The following is a 16331-nucleotide window of genomic DNA, read 5'->3' on the forward strand; positions in this document are numbered from 1 at the left end:
CGAGTCTCAATAAGAATGCTAGTTCTTACTGTTCATATGTTATGATATGAATATACCACACCAATTTGTTATGTATAGGTGATAAGATTCCATTGATACAAAGCCAATTCCAATAGACTTATTGGAGGGTCCCATTGGCATGCATCCAATAGGAATTGAACCTACGAATTCACCAATTTTGAGTTGGGCGCTTTAACCATTCAGCCATGGATGCTTAGCGGGGATCCTCGTACATGGTGAATAACCAAATTCCAATTGAAATGAAATCTTTAGGATAAATCAATGCAATTTAGGAGGAATCAATGAAAGGACATCAATTATCTAATTGATTTATATATTATATTTTAAACCAATACATTTTACTTATTATCATTTTAAAATAATAATAACAATATTCGTATTTATTCTATTGAGATAGTTTATATTATGTTTTTGTTATTTTTTTTATTGGCATGTTATTTTTATTATTTTAATATAAATTTTTTGTTTTTTATGTAGGTAAAAGATTAGACCATTGAGATGGAATTTGTGAATGAGACTATTGAGTTGGAGTTTGAGTTGGAATTTATAAGATATATTTATTTTGCTAATGTAGTATAGCAAAAAATATGATGTGGACAAAACTATTTGGTATTTTTTGCAATTAAAAGCAATATATAAAATGTAACTGCTCGTTTCTGAGTCTGGTCGGAACAGTGGTTTTAGGACCACTTAACCGAGTCAAAATATTTATTTTACTATTTTAATAAGTCTTGCATCATGATAGAATGATAGTATAAAAATATCGTTAAGAAATTTTACCGTTTAAATGTTTAATTTGATAAAAAGGACTTAATCACGTAAAATGCAAAAGTTGCATACTATTTGTTAAAGTTCATTAATTGCTATGAATTTAAATGTGTAAGTCCTTATGTGGTTATTTGACATTGGTTAATGGGATGGAAAAAAATAGTCATCCATTAAGTGAATTTTTGTGTTATAATATAAGGTTAAAATAGTAACTAGTGAAATTAAGGAAATTATATTAAAACAAAACAAAATGATGGCCATTTTATCATCTTTTATAGTCGAATGAAACAAGGAAGAAAGCTAAAAATAGGGTTTTTGATATTCGGCAACTTGGTAGCTTGATTAGGTAAGCAATTTTGCTCGGTTTTTGATGATTTCTATGTTTTTCTGATCGTTGTTTTGAGTACTAGCTAGCCCGTGCCTTAATTTTTGAGTTTGTTAGTGATTTTGAAAAATTTCATTGATGAATCCATGAGTTTTATGATGTTTGATGATGAATTATGCAAGCTAGGTGTTTGATATATATGTTTTATAAAGAGATTTTTGACAAAAATGTCAATTAGGGATTTTAATTGAGGAATTTGTAAAATGTTGAAATATTGTGGTTGAAAGTGTGAAATAAATAGAAGTATGGGCTGCTAGTACTGTCATAAAGATTCGTCTATGCATGGGTTATGGCTTAAATGCATAAATTTGTCATTTTGTGTAATAAAGACTAATTTGCAAAGTAGTCAAAAGTATAAGGGAGAATGTGTAAATTGCTAAATATAGGAATTGTGGATTAAATTGTATTGAATAGTTTCTGAAAGTACCGAATTTGATAATATTTAGATCAAGATAAATAATTACCGGAACTAGATCGGGGGAAACGAAAAGTAGACGAGTAGACGACGGTTTATCCGAGCAATACGAGGTAAGTTCGTATAGCTAGAATCGAATTATTAAATATTTTTAATTGTCCAAAAATGAATGTTTATAAGTTGAATGAATAATCCATTTGAAATTTAAATTACCGGTATACGATTATATTACTGTTTACAGGAATGAAAATAAAATGTTACAAATGCTATATATGTTACATGGATTTGGTATAATCATATGTAATGAATATGCAATTTGACTATTTAATTGTATGTATGTCATTAAATTGAATATATATATATGATTTGAGAAATTGAGTTATTGATTATTGAATGCTCAAATGATGAAGTTGGATAATACCGAGCCCCGTTCGAACTTTATAAAATCATCGGATACGAGTGACCTGTCACTAGGGTTACCGTTTGGTTGAGCTCCTGCATTTGTTGTGGACTCACCACAACTCGTATGAGCTTACTGTTTCAGCTCTATGAGGCTTACCGTTCAGCTCGATAGAGCTTACCGTTTACCGGCACAAGAGGAGCAAATCGATATGGCTCGAAAGAGTGTAAATGATGAGGAATTGACTGATTTCTTATAAATACACTGATAATGTATCACTTGTGTATCCCTCGATGTTCTAATAGGTTCAACAGGCATAATTACTGTTACTGATCATATAAATAAGCTATATAATTATATGGATGAAACACTATTGATATGTATAAGTTAATGTCGATACGGATAAATTTCTGTTATTACTGATGAGTTACAGGTTATACAAATAGGAATGAATTGATATAAATGTTATATGATTTACATGGTTTATAAGTTACATGGATATATGAATTATAGAGATGACATGAGATATTTAGCTATATGACTTGGATTGATTTTATGATATATGATTATATGTATTGAGGAATGAATTTGAATGTTAAAAGAATGTTATATGTTTGGTTTCATCTTTATGAATGGATGAATATATGGATGTGAAATGACTAACTTGTGAATGGTGATATGAATAGGCTTTGTGGACAAATGAGTTTAATTGATAAGTTTAATGTTAAACTGATAAGTTTAATTCTATATTATACGACTTACTAAGCTTAATGCTTACTTCGTTCATTTTCTTATGTCCTATAGATTTCAGAAGCTAGCTCGATTTTGGACTAGGTCGGAGATTTGCTATCACACTATCCAGACGATATTCGATACTTTTGGATCTTATGTAATTATTGTAAATATGGCATGTATAAGCTAGTTTATGGGTTGAATTATTTGGTCACTTATGTTGGTGAATGTGGTATGAATTTTGGGGTTTGATCAAGCTATATGATATGGCTTGAGATGGAAATGTTAGGTTTGGTATAGAAGCATTATGTGTTATGCTCATTTTGTGGTGAATCTGATAAATGGTATTTTGGCATAAATGAAGTATGATTATGGATATGTTAGTATGAATGGTGATATGGTATAACCATGTTTTCGTATGTTTTATAATGTATTGAAATGAGATATGTACACATGTTTGGATATGAAATTGATATATAAAATTGAGATTGAGTATGTTTGAAATGGTATTTAGTAAATGTCCAATGTTTTACTATTCCGAACTGAATTAAAGGTCATGTAATGCCCCTTACCTATTCCGGCGACGGTTACGGGATAAGGGTGTTACATTTAATTGGTATCAGAGGTATGATTTAGTCGATTCTAGAACTACCATAGTGTATACGAGTCTAGCTATACATGCCATATTTAAACTGCGATAGTGTGATATCTCCTGACAGCTTCTGAATTATGTTTTATATAGTAAATGGATCCAAATTGAGCAATAGCCGATGATGTAGAAAGTAACGCGCCAGCTTCCACTCAAGGAACTGCGCCATCCGAATCGAGCCCTGCCATGGGCGGTCAGGGAGAAGCTAAACAAGCTTTCTTCCAAATGATGTGTGAATGGTTTTCTGAATTTGTTTGAGCAAACCCGGCTACCCAACAACCTCCACCCCCTCCGGTTTCCTAACCAAACCCTAAAAATATACGAGGTATGGATCCTTTGCGATTGAATGGACCTCCTGTTAATAAGATATGAAAATACAGGGCTAAAGAATTTAGAGCTTCAGCTAGTGATGATGCTGAGAGGGTCGAATTCTGACTCGAAAATACGATCAGGGTTTTCGATAAATTAGCCTGTACACCGGAAGAATGCTTAAAATGTGCTATTTCATTGTTGAGAAATGCAACATACTAGTGGTGTAATACTTTAATATCTTTTATTCTGCGAGAAAGAGTTACATGGGATTTTTTTCAGATTGAATTTTGAAAGAAATATATTAGTCAGCGGTTCGTCGACCAGAAAAGAAAAGAGTTTCTTGATCTGAAACAGGGCCGTAGGATGGTAACCAAATATGAAAGAGAATTCGTACGACACAATAAATATGCTCGTGAATGTATTTCTACTGAAGCTATCATGTGTAAAAGGTTCGAAGATGGGCTGAATGAAGATATTCAATTTTTAGTTAGAATTCTTGAGCTGAAAGAGTTCGTTCTCCTGGTTGATAGGGCTTGTAAAGCCGAAGAACCTGCCAAAGAGAAACGAATAGCTGATTTTGAAGCAAGAGATACTAGAAAGAGATTCGCGAGTAAATCGCATCAGTCTGGATCAAAGAAATTTAAAGAGTTCCATCCCTGTTCCACTGCTTCTGCGGGTATATCAATCAGAGAAAGAGATGCTAGATCATTCAATCCAAAGCCCAACGACATCTGTTACCAGTGTGGGTAGCATGAAAAATATGGGACCTGATTGTAAACATTGTAACCGAAAGCACTATGGTGAATGCCGATTGAAAAATGGGGCATGTTTTAGATGCGGATCGTTAGATCATTTCTTACGAGACTGTCCGGAGAAATCTACTACGGATAGAGAGCAATCAGTTAAAGTGAGTAATATTGTTACCAGGAGTAGACCACCTCGAAATGAATGGAATCAGAGTGGAAACTGCAGTGCTGCACGAGATTCAAATGTGAGATCGAATACCCGAGCACCTGCTTGAGCTTATGCTATACATGCACACGAGGAAGCCTCGTCTCCTAATGTCATTACTGGTACTTTTTCTCTTTTTAACACTGATATAGTTGCGTTGATAGATTCAGGATCAACCCATTCGTATATATGTATGGAACTAGTGTTTAAAAAGAGTTTACATGTTAAGTCTACATAATTTGTAGTTAAAGTATCGAATCTATCAGGTAAGTCAGTGTTAGTTGATAAAATTTGTAAGAAATGTCCATTGATGACTCGAAGATACTGTTTTCTGGCTGACTTGATGCTCCTACCATTTGACGAGTTTGATGTAATATTGGGCATGGATTGGCTGAATATGCATGATGCAGTTGTAAATTACAGCGAAAGAGTATAGAACTGAAATGTCAGAACGGTGAAATTCTTCGGATTGAATCTAATGATTCGAATGAATTACCGGTTGTGATATCTTCTATGCGAGCTAAAAAATGCATGGAAAAGGGCTATAATGCATATTTAGCATATGTACTGGATACTAAAATGTTAGAATCGAAGATTGAATCTGTACAGATTATCAATGAGTTTCCAGATGTATTTCTAGAAGAACTACCGGTGAATCTTATGTAAATATTGTAAAATGTAAATATTATGTAAATATTGTAAGTAAGATTGAATCCTATGTAAATATTGTAAATATGGCATGTATAAGCTAGTTTATGGGTTGAATTATTTGGTCACTTATGTTAGTGAATGTGGTATGAATTTTGGGGTTTGATCAAGCTATGTGATATGGCTTGAGATGGAAATGTTAGGTTTGGTATAGAAGCATTATGTGTTATGCTCATTTTGTGGTGAATCTGATAACTGGTATTTTGGCATAAATGAAGTATGATTATGGATATGTTAGTATGAATGGTGATATGTGTTTACTTGTGAGTTCGGTAAGATTTTGATATGGTATAACCAGGTTTTCGTATGTTTTGTAATGTATTGAAATGAGATATGTACACATGTTTGGATATTAAATTGATATATGAAATTGACATTGAATTTGGTATGTTTGAAATGGTATTTAGTAAATGTTTAATATTTTACTGTTCCGAACTGAATTAAAGGTCTTGTAATACCCCTTACCTATTCCGGCGACGGTTACGGAATAGGGGTGTTACATAAAATTTAGGTATTTTGAGAAACATTTAAAATGCATCAAAGTTAGAAATTAATTATCAAAATTTATTTTGAAATTGCAGGCATCAAAATGGGTTCATTGCTTAAGAACGATAATCACATATCAAACACAATTAATAATATAGTAATATAGTAATATAGTAACATATCCAACACGGAAATAAATTATGTTATAACTATTTTCTATAATTTAATAGTATCAGGGCCCGTACCGCGTATTGAGGGGTCGGGTGAATGGTTTAGGATATCCCTTGGATGAACGACTGATGCCATACTTGGAGTTAGCCAGATTCGAGTCAGCAGTATTGATCTGACATTCGATTTGCTGAACAATTTAATATTCGCATTCGTCGAGCGTTGGCGCCGGGAGACCAACACTTTCCATTTGCCATATGGGGAGTGCACTGTCACGCTGGAGGATGTTGCATTGCAACTTGGGCTCCCAATCTACGGGAGTGTCGTAACGGGCGTAAGTACGATACCTGAGCCGGCCGTCCTTTGTTATAGCCTACTAGGAGTCTCGCCCAATGATGCTGAGTCCAAATTTACAGGTTTGAGATTTTCATGGATGAAAGCCAATTTTGAACATTTATCAATTAATGCCACTGATCAGAACGTGATGTGCACAGCTTAAGCATACATTATGTCGGATGCGAACAATAACTGGGTTCATTTGATGTATTTACCTTTATTAACTGATTTACAGAATGTTCGTTCGTATAGTTGGGGTTCCGCAGTTCTGGCTATGTTGTATCGTAAGCTTTGTCAGACGATAAAGCCTGATGTCGTAGACATAGGCGGATGCTTCATATTGCTACAATCATGGGCTCTTTACCGGATGTCATTCTTGGCATCGGTTAGGCACCAAGCATACGTATTTCCACTGGTGAACAGGTGATAAAATTTTACTTGTTATAGCAATTAATTGTCATTTTTTTCTAATGATACTATTCTAACATGTAATTTATTTTTGTAGATGGAGTTAGGGGTGTGCAAAATTCGGGTAAAACCGAAAAAATTCGGTTAACCAATTGAATTCGGTTAATCGGTCGGTTAACCAAATTTTTTGATTGAAATCGATTAATTATTTTTGATTTTTCTGTTAACGGTTAATTGGTTCAAACCGGTCATTAATCAATTTTTCGATTTAACCGAAAATATTAATAAATAAAATTATAATATATAAATAGGCCCACTATTCACCTAAACCCAATCCAAACCCAAGTATTCAATCCAACCTAATTACCCAACCCAATTACCCAACCCAACCCAATCATAAAAATTACAAATAATTTAATAAATAAAAATAAAAATCTAAACTAAAACTAAAACTAAAGTATAAAAGTCTAAAAATAATTTAATTATGTATGATTCAATTAGGTTAATTCGGTTAATTCGGGTAATTCGAGTAATTCGGGTAATTCGGTTTATTCGGGTAATTCGGTTAATTTGGTTAATTCGGCTAATTTTTAACCAAAAATAAAAAACATATAATTTTCGGTTAGTTCGGTTAACCGACCGAATTAACCGAAAAAATTTCAGTTCGGTTAATTTTTTTGAAAAAATTTCGGTTAGGTTAATTTTTTTGAAAAAATTTCGGTTCGGTTAACGGTTAAAAATTTTGAAAGGTCGCTTAATTCGGTTAATGCTATTTCGGGTCGGTTAACCGGTCGGTTAACCGAATGAACACCCCTAGATGGAGTATTAATTTGGGTATCGGGAGGTCATACACTGTCCCGATATATCGCCCGATGATTGAACAACATGTCGGGGAAGGGGTAAGCTATTCCAATATTCGTGACATGTAATTACTTTGTATATCTTACTCGAACCGTGTTAAATTTTAACCATGTTATTAATCGTGCAGTTCATCTAGATGCGGTATTGGAGACTGGAAATTACGGCTGTTATACCCTTGTCTGCCCACATTTATTTACATCTATGGTGCATTAACGCACCAATTATCAATTTTCAAATAGTCAAGTGGTATAACGGGGATCGAGTACTCTAGCAGTTTGGTTGTATCCAGTATATCCCGGTTCTGCCAATGCAGTTGGGGAAGATTCACGGGATTAACAAGAGAGGAAAACATGGAAATAATTAGGGGGTTGTGCACCAGAAATATATTGCAATGTGGGATAACCGGATGGCATGGAGACCTCAGATGGATATTTCTTTCGATTTGCAACCATCGTTAAAGTACATACAATGGTACTCTAGTATGGGAAAACCATATTTACTTGGTGGGCAGTCGACTGTAGTCCCTCCGCACATGCATCGACTTGGGGCATATGAGCCAGAGCCCGAGCGGTCGTATACACATTCTGGGGATATTTCCTCTCATCCGGAATTGTGGGTTAATGACTATTTCCCGAGCTCGTCAGAACATGGTTATCATTCTGATCTTCAGTCCAGTACTACCGCAATACAGCAGTCCTCCCGGCCCATATCCACCGCATTACTCCACTCCTTCCGACCTGTATCTACCGCATTACTCCAATCCTCCCCAGTCGTATCCATTGTAGTACAGCACTCCTCCCGGTTGAAGTTCATCGATGGTGTTTGGGGCATATGATTTTTCTTCTATGTTTCACACCCCCCCACCTGCGACTGAAGAGAATGTTGATCATCACGATTACCCACAACGTGAACATCGACCCCAGCAGAAATATACCCTTAAGACCACACCATCAAACCATCAATTTTAGGGGTTTCTTGTAATTTAAATATTACAAAATTTGTACCTTTTTTATTCTAATAAAATACAAATCAAGAAAAAGACAATCTTTGTATTTATTTAATTATATTAATTGCAACATTACAACATTACAATATTACAACATTAAAACTTGGAACAAACTTTGTAATATAAATTTTGTAATATAAATTAAATACATTACAATATTAAAACTTGGAATAAAATTTGTTATATAAATTAGGTACATTGGATTACATAAGCTTATTTCTTACCCGATCATGGCGATTGTCCAATATGGTAGTTTCGCTGAGGGCATTTAGTCTAATTATGACCAGCTAATTTGCATAATCTACAACGTTTACCGTCAGATTTTTTCCTAATGTCCATTTCATTATGGATTTTGGATGATTGCAAACGACCTTTCGAATTCCTACATAATCGCTGTCTGGGGCAAGCTCGAAAGTCGTTAGAGGCACCTCCCACGTAGACAGGTCAGGCAGGACGGGGAACTCGTTCTCCTGAACACGCAACATGCACTCGAGGGTGTACATATCATCGATAAATTGTTCAACATTAAGCAAGACTTTAGCATACACTGCCACGACATACGTACATGGATAATGAAGTGTTTGGAACCTCTTGTAATCGCACCGTCTATTTCAGAGATCAACTCCGTAGAACCTAGGTGGTATACTGGGTTGACGACCGATGGTCTCCGTAACTTGAAACGTTTCAAGTTGTCGTGAATATACTTCTACATTAATCGACCTCGCCATCTGATGGTTTGCAACCATTGCATCCCTGACATTTTGGACAAACACCTGTCCCGCCTCCATCTAGTTGACTTGTTGCTGACCCATTCTTGGCATCAAGGTAGCCAACCTGTAGAATGTAGCTGAGAAGACAGATGAAATTGGAATATGTTATGTTTTCAACAACACAGAGTTAATCCCTTCCACCAAGTCTGCGATCATATGACTATAGCGAAAGCCCTCGTCGAAACTTTGAGCCCATTACCATGGCTCCAAGGTACCCAACCACTGCCAAAAAGATGTGTTCGTTTGACCCTTCATGTCACTCTCAAGTCTAGTCATTCTTTGGCAGAAAATGTGTGGCTCTACCTCGTGCACTGTGTATGTATTAAGAAAAGATAAGTTACAGTACTGGCCTAAAACATTAAAACTTATATTGAAAAGATAAGGTTATCCTTTACCCATTCTTACAACTTGTCTCTGCCAGTCTGCATTCTTATAATCTCGATGGAAGTTAGCCGTGATGTACTGGATGCAGTAAAAGGATCTCCATGGCACACCGGAACACCTAATGGTGGCAATTAATCCTTTCCATCTATCGGAGATGATGCAAATGTTATCGTTGCTAATAACATACCTTCGCAGGTTCGTAAGGAAGAATTCCCACGATTCCATGTTCTCCTTATCTATAATGGCAAATGCTATAAGGAACACGTTCTTGTTCCCGTTTTGAGCAACCGCAAGAAGTAAGATCTGTGTATATTTTTTGTATAGCCAGGATTCCTATACTTGCACAAACAGCTTGCAGTAGGGAAATGTGCACACACATAGATCAAATGTCTAGAACATCTGATGGAAAATTTTTTTTCCTGGTTGTAATTGGTCATCCAGGCCGTAATAAGGTGATGTCTGTAACTCAATGACAGTTCCCGGTACGTACTCCTGTATAGCGACTATCCATCCCTATAGCTTATTGTATGACGCATCGAAATCCCCGTAAAATTGCTCTATTACTATTTGTTTAGCTATCTACACCTTTCGGTATGATACTCGATACTAAAATCATGCTTGCATTTGGGCAATCAGTACCAAAACTTTAATGGTCAGCATGCCTTTCACCATTAGCATGATACACGTACAGATAGTTTTGGAATCAAGTTTTTTATGATCTTCTGTCATACGTGTTGACGTGCATGTGTGAGGCCCAACAAATTTTCATATCTCCTCTGTAACTTTTGAATAAATGCGACTTGTACATGCCAATTGCAGCCTTCCGCCGACTTCCAACACTCCCCAATATATAATGTCGGTTTAGACACTGCGACTTTGTAGTCTACTGATATATTCATGCTATATCGCTTAATAGAAAATACGCACTCTTCTTTACTTTCAAATCTCTGGCCCACGAACAACTCCTTAGAATTGAAATCTACGGCTAGTTATTGAGCAGGAAGTATTTCAGGGTACTCCGGGAACTCTGTTACGTGCTCGCATCGAAGTCAATGAGCGACATGTGTGCCCCAGGATTATTGTGTATTTCAATACATCGAATATGGTTCCCGACTGAAAACGCATTAATGTTTCCATTGTCATTCACATTTTCATCTTCAATATCATCAAGGACCTTGTCCACATCAGGATCACTACTATTGTATCCATCATCACCAACCACATTAATATCAGTGCAACATTAAGATCGATATCGATCCTGCGTATAGTCGATTGACTATCAACATACAATATTGGAGCCACCATACACGGTTCTTGAGTTCCATGTTCTTCACCTAATGCAGTGAGATCTTCAGTTGGCTCCACACCAACTAACTCAACAAATAACTGAATCAGTGCATTTTGGTCACTCTGATTCCCACAATAAAAAGCGATCATTGTCTCCACATCTTCATCGTCTACAAGTTCTATTTCGGTGAATTTGATGGGATCTGTCGAAACTGGAAACTTGTAGAAAAGTTTCGAGATCCTTTTCCCACAACGTCTAAAATTTTTGCGCTAATCCTTTCCTTTATATCATCGAATGAGACATTTCTATTAAATCTTATTACTATTTGTTGGTGACATTCAAATATACATCCAACGGTTATTTTCAAGATTATTCCATCAAAATAAACACATACTAAAACTGATTATCCATTTTCAATGTTCAATCTGTTAAAAATAAATAAAATTCTCAAAACAATTTGAACAAAAAAAAATACTTACATAAAAATTTAATGAGTAAAAAGAAACCAAAATTATATCAATATGCAATTTTTTTCATTCATAAGCTCAGACTTTTTCAGTTCTTATTTTGTACATGAACAACATTTATCTTTACATTTAACCACTTAAATTCATTTCTACATTTTCTTCCATCTCCGATCATGTTTCTTCCTCTAGGAAATTCTCTATAATTCTCTTCAAATTCATCTTCTACAATCCAATTTGGAAATTCCTCATGATCTTCCTCCTCTTCAATCTTTATAACGGGTATTGAATTTAGAAATTCTCTTGGTAATTTTCGAACAACTAATTTATCCATCCATGGTATGTCAAACACATTTTGCTTCCCAGTCAACTTTCGTGAACTTACACTTTGTCTCGCTATTTTCCTTACTCCATAAGAGATTATAAACTTCACGAAGTATATAACTAGATTCCAATAGGTCCGTGGTACCAATGTCTTCCCAAGTTGGTCTAAAATGATTTGATGCTCCTGTTCTATTAATGTCCCTCTAAGGGTTAAATATTGCACTTTATTCTTTTTAATCAGCTCATGACCCTTCCATAACACTTCTTGCATCTTTTAATTTACGGTAATAAGGTGTTGAACGATGTCTTCTTCTGGTTTCATTATGTAATCTTGTAATTCTCTCATCATCTTATCAAATTTCTCTCTTTGTGCTGAAGTTATTATTTCATCAGGTAATATCAAATTTATTGTCATTTCTAACAATATCTATGACAGAAAATATTTTTATTTCGATTTTCAGATTTATCTTCTTCTTTTTCTCATTGTTATCACTAATTAACAATTACTTTATAATAGTTTCTAACAAAATAACTTTCAAATATATTAAAAAATTTAAAACATAACATTCATAACCTAACAAATCACAATAAACCTTAAACAAATAATTAATCTAAACACAAAACTTACTAACAAAATAACTTAAAATTAATATAAATTTACATTTATAATCTAACAAATCACAATAAAAAAATAACTTTAAAACAAAACATAAAAATAACACTAAACAAACTATATAATACTAACAAAATATTTTTTTCTTATCATAATCTATTCTATTTGCAAATAACAATAACAATTTAAAATACATTTTCTTTCTTTCTTTCTTTCTTCTCCCTCTCTTCTTCCTTGTGTTCTGCTATTTTTCTAACAGATATTTAGTATTGAGCCGGATTGGGGGAGGGAATTGGTACTGGTGCCGCCTATCAGATGCATCATACCCATACACTACATCCGTATAAAAATACGAGTTCTATACCATTCCGGTACAAATGTGGTGCCGCCTATCAAGTAGGCCACTATTAAAATACTATTTTTTACAGTCAAACATGTCAGATTTTTAGGGTGGTGTCGCCTATGCACCACCCTCTACTTGCTTGGATGTACCATTTCGGTACATAATCTGTCTGACATACCATTTAAGTGATTTTTTTATTTTATAATATACAGGTAAAAAAGCCTTGTAACTTTCAACAATTTTTAAAATCTTTGTACTGTTTAACGCTTTCGAATTTACTTTTTTTTCGTAAATAGTTTATTTTTTACTTCAGTTGTAGATTAATTCAAATATTTTGAAGTTTTTACTATTATTTAAATTGTGTCAATTCCGTAAACATTAATAAGAGTTGATTTTAAGGGTAGAGACATAGATTTTATGTCTCGAGGCAACAAAAACATATATCAGTAGTTCAGGTATTGAAACTTAGTTCCTAGTTTTGTATTTTGGGCCCCAAATATTGTTTTAAGGCTTTTTTTAGTTTTATTATTTATAGTGGTTCATTAATGTATATAATGATTGTTTGCATAATATTATTTGATCGTTTAAGTCGCTTTGGTGATCAATGTGACGTCTCTTATTTGATCTGATCTTCAGATCAGATAAAGGTTGTTACAAGCAATCATAAAATTTGAAATATAAATTGAATAACTATAAAAAAAGATAAACGATTTGCATAAAATAAGATTACCAGTACCAAATGGTGAGTCGCCTTATTTGCATTTCTTCGTGTCTGCAGAAATTTTAACTTTAATATAAAACAATCTTACAAATTAACCTAAATTTCAAAGAATAAGATCTCGTGTGCAATTTTAACGTAGTTATAAGTAACCTCCAGACTCCAAAACTAAATTGTCCAGATTTTAATCAAGATAATACTTCTCTAATAGATAAAGCATCCGCTACATGTGGTTCCATCAACATGGGAAAATGACTAGTGAAGGCCTTCAGAAAAATACTATTCTCGTCTCATTCAACTCATTTATGCACGAAACATCTGCATTAAATTTTAGCCAGGCCGCAGCTGGTCTTGTCCAAAACTGTCGAGAATGAACCCAATCGGGGGGACGAGATTAGACAGTGTCAAAAGCATTTTACGAGTCCCTCCAATCTTGAAGGAACCTATCAGCGAATGCAATTATTTGTGCAGCAGCCAACTCCTAGTTCTGCTAGCAATAAAGGTTGCGAAAATACCAAACACTCCACCTAAGAGTCGACGATCTCTCCATTACTGCAGCAGTAGAGGATGATAAGAAAGGTATTATAATGTCAGTAAGAGACTCCTGAGTAAACTGAAAATTAGAAAGAGACCACATTTCAACAGCTTTTTCACTCTAAAAAACCATGGTGAAGGCTTTTTATCTCACTACATTGTGGGCAGCAAATCGTATAATTTTACTATTTTAATCAAAGTTTTATTTATTTTATATATTATTTTTTGGTAAACTATATAGATAGTTACTCAACTATAAAAAATTTTCATTTTAGATACTAAAAATAAAAATTTATTAATTTAAGTGTCCATGCTATATAGTTCGGTCATTTTTGCCACTCCCGTTAAAATCACAAACTACAAGCAGACGTGATAGTTAAAAAATAGTATAACAACAAATTCAACTCTTAAATTTTACATATTATATCAATTTAGTCATAATTTTAAAATATTAACCCTTAAAATTTGCAAATAGTCTCGATTTGATCCTAATTCTAAAACTTCAAAGAAATGTATAAAATACATAAATATTTTCAAAAAATATAATAAAAAATTTAAATTTTATATTAATATTAAATAGTATAATCATACTAATATTAAATAAAATAAAAAATCTCCCTACCCCAGTCCCTCTCCCTCCCCACCATCATCCCTCCCTTCTCCCCACCCTCGTCCACCATCGCTCTCCTTGTAACACCCTAAAAATCTCAGCATCAATAATAGTAGTATTTCAAAAGATAAATAGTAATTTTTTTCCAAGAAGTAAGAGTTTATCAATTGAATAATAATAGTAAACTCAAAATTTTATGTTGAAAAAGAAAGTATGAATAGTAAATTTTAGTGAAGATTATACTGAAAATTTGAGAAAGATAAACTAAAAGTTCAAATTTACTATTTTAGAAAAAGGGGCAAAAATTTAAGAAATATTTTTTTATGAATGTGACATGGATACGAATTACAGGTGGAGCTAGAAAATTGAGATATGAACTATATTGAAAAGTAGTGAAAAGTATAGGGACTAAAGTGTAATTTTACTATTTTGTGAGAAAAGGGCTTGATTGCAATTATACCATTAATAAATGAGTAATGGAAAAGGGTCAAATGACTATTTTACTTAGGACACACAAGTATGCCATGTGGCAAACAAATGAGTAATTGAAAAGGGTGAAATGACTATTTTACCCTTATGTCTTAAATATGACAAAAGATATTTTAAAGGGCAATTTGGTCATTAAATATTATTTTGAATTTTAACTTATAAAAAGTGTAAGATTTTGATGGTAGAAATTATAACCATTGAATTAAAATTACGTGATTGAATGTGAACCGTTGATAAAATTAATTAAGTAATTAAATGACAAATAAAGAAAAGTAAAGAAAATTCTAGAAAGACCCTAACGTGGGATGCATGAAAGAAATAAGAGAGGAAAGGAAAAAGTTTTATATTTAATTCAATTTGGTCCTTTTTTTTTTTGTTCAAGCATATTTCTAACCTAAAATTCTTTGAAATTAAAGTGAGATATCACATCCAACGTTAATTTAAGAGTGGTATTTCATGTGAAACCAACCATAGAAGCAAGAAGAGGAAGATGGAAGTGAGAGAAAATATGGGTAAGTTGCTTAAGTTATTATCTTATATTTATTTAATTGTATATTTTGATGTGAAATTGTAAGAAATAGGTATGCATAATTATTTTCTATATTTAAAGCGATGAAAGTATTATGTTTATGCATAAAGTGAATGGTAAATGATATTATGAAAATTTTGGTGGGTGATTTTATGTGAATAATTGAAAGTAAGAAAGTGGGGTGATTGAAATCGAAATAATTATTTTGAATGATAGGATTGTGTAGTTATTATGTTGGAAGTGTTAAGTATTTATTTTGGCTAATTTGATAAAATTGAAATAAGGATTAAATTGTAAAAATATGAAAAGTTTGAATTATGAGAATTGAGATGTGAAAATCTAGAATTTAGATGCATAAATTAATTTGTATGATTTCGGGATATAAGAATTTGAAAAGAGAACATTGATTGATTATATTTGAGGTTATAGGGAAAAATTGTAAAGATTTTAAAATTGAAAATTTGGGCTGTTTTTATAAGGAATAAATTCTGTTTTAAGGATTAAATTGTAGAACAGTGAAAATTTGGGTTTTAAGGACTAAATCATAAAACTATAAAAATTTGAACTTCAAAGACTTTCTTGTCAATCCTGAAACATTTAGTTATAAATTTGGACATAATAATTTTATATTTTTAATGAAATATTGATAAATAATTATG

At 33.2% G+C, this 16331-nt stretch overlaps 1 non-coding gene across 1 annotated transcript; it reads right to left on the reverse strand.

The window, feature by feature from the left end:
- Positions 1-140: 140 nt before the first annotated feature.
- TRNAL-CAA (transfer RNA leucine (anticodon CAA)) lies at positions 141-214 on the reverse strand. Its single transcript has one exon. It is a non-coding gene; the product is annotated as a tRNA-Leu (tRNA).
- Positions 215-16331: the final 16117 nt, after the last annotated feature.

Source organism: Gossypium raimondii, chromosome 3 (genome assembly GCF_025698545.1).
Source record: "Gossypium raimondii isolate GPD5lz chromosome 3, ASM2569854v1, whole genome shotgun sequence".
Classification (NCBI taxonomy): domain Eukaryota; kingdom Viridiplantae; phylum Streptophyta; class Magnoliopsida; order Malvales; family Malvaceae; genus Gossypium; species Gossypium raimondii.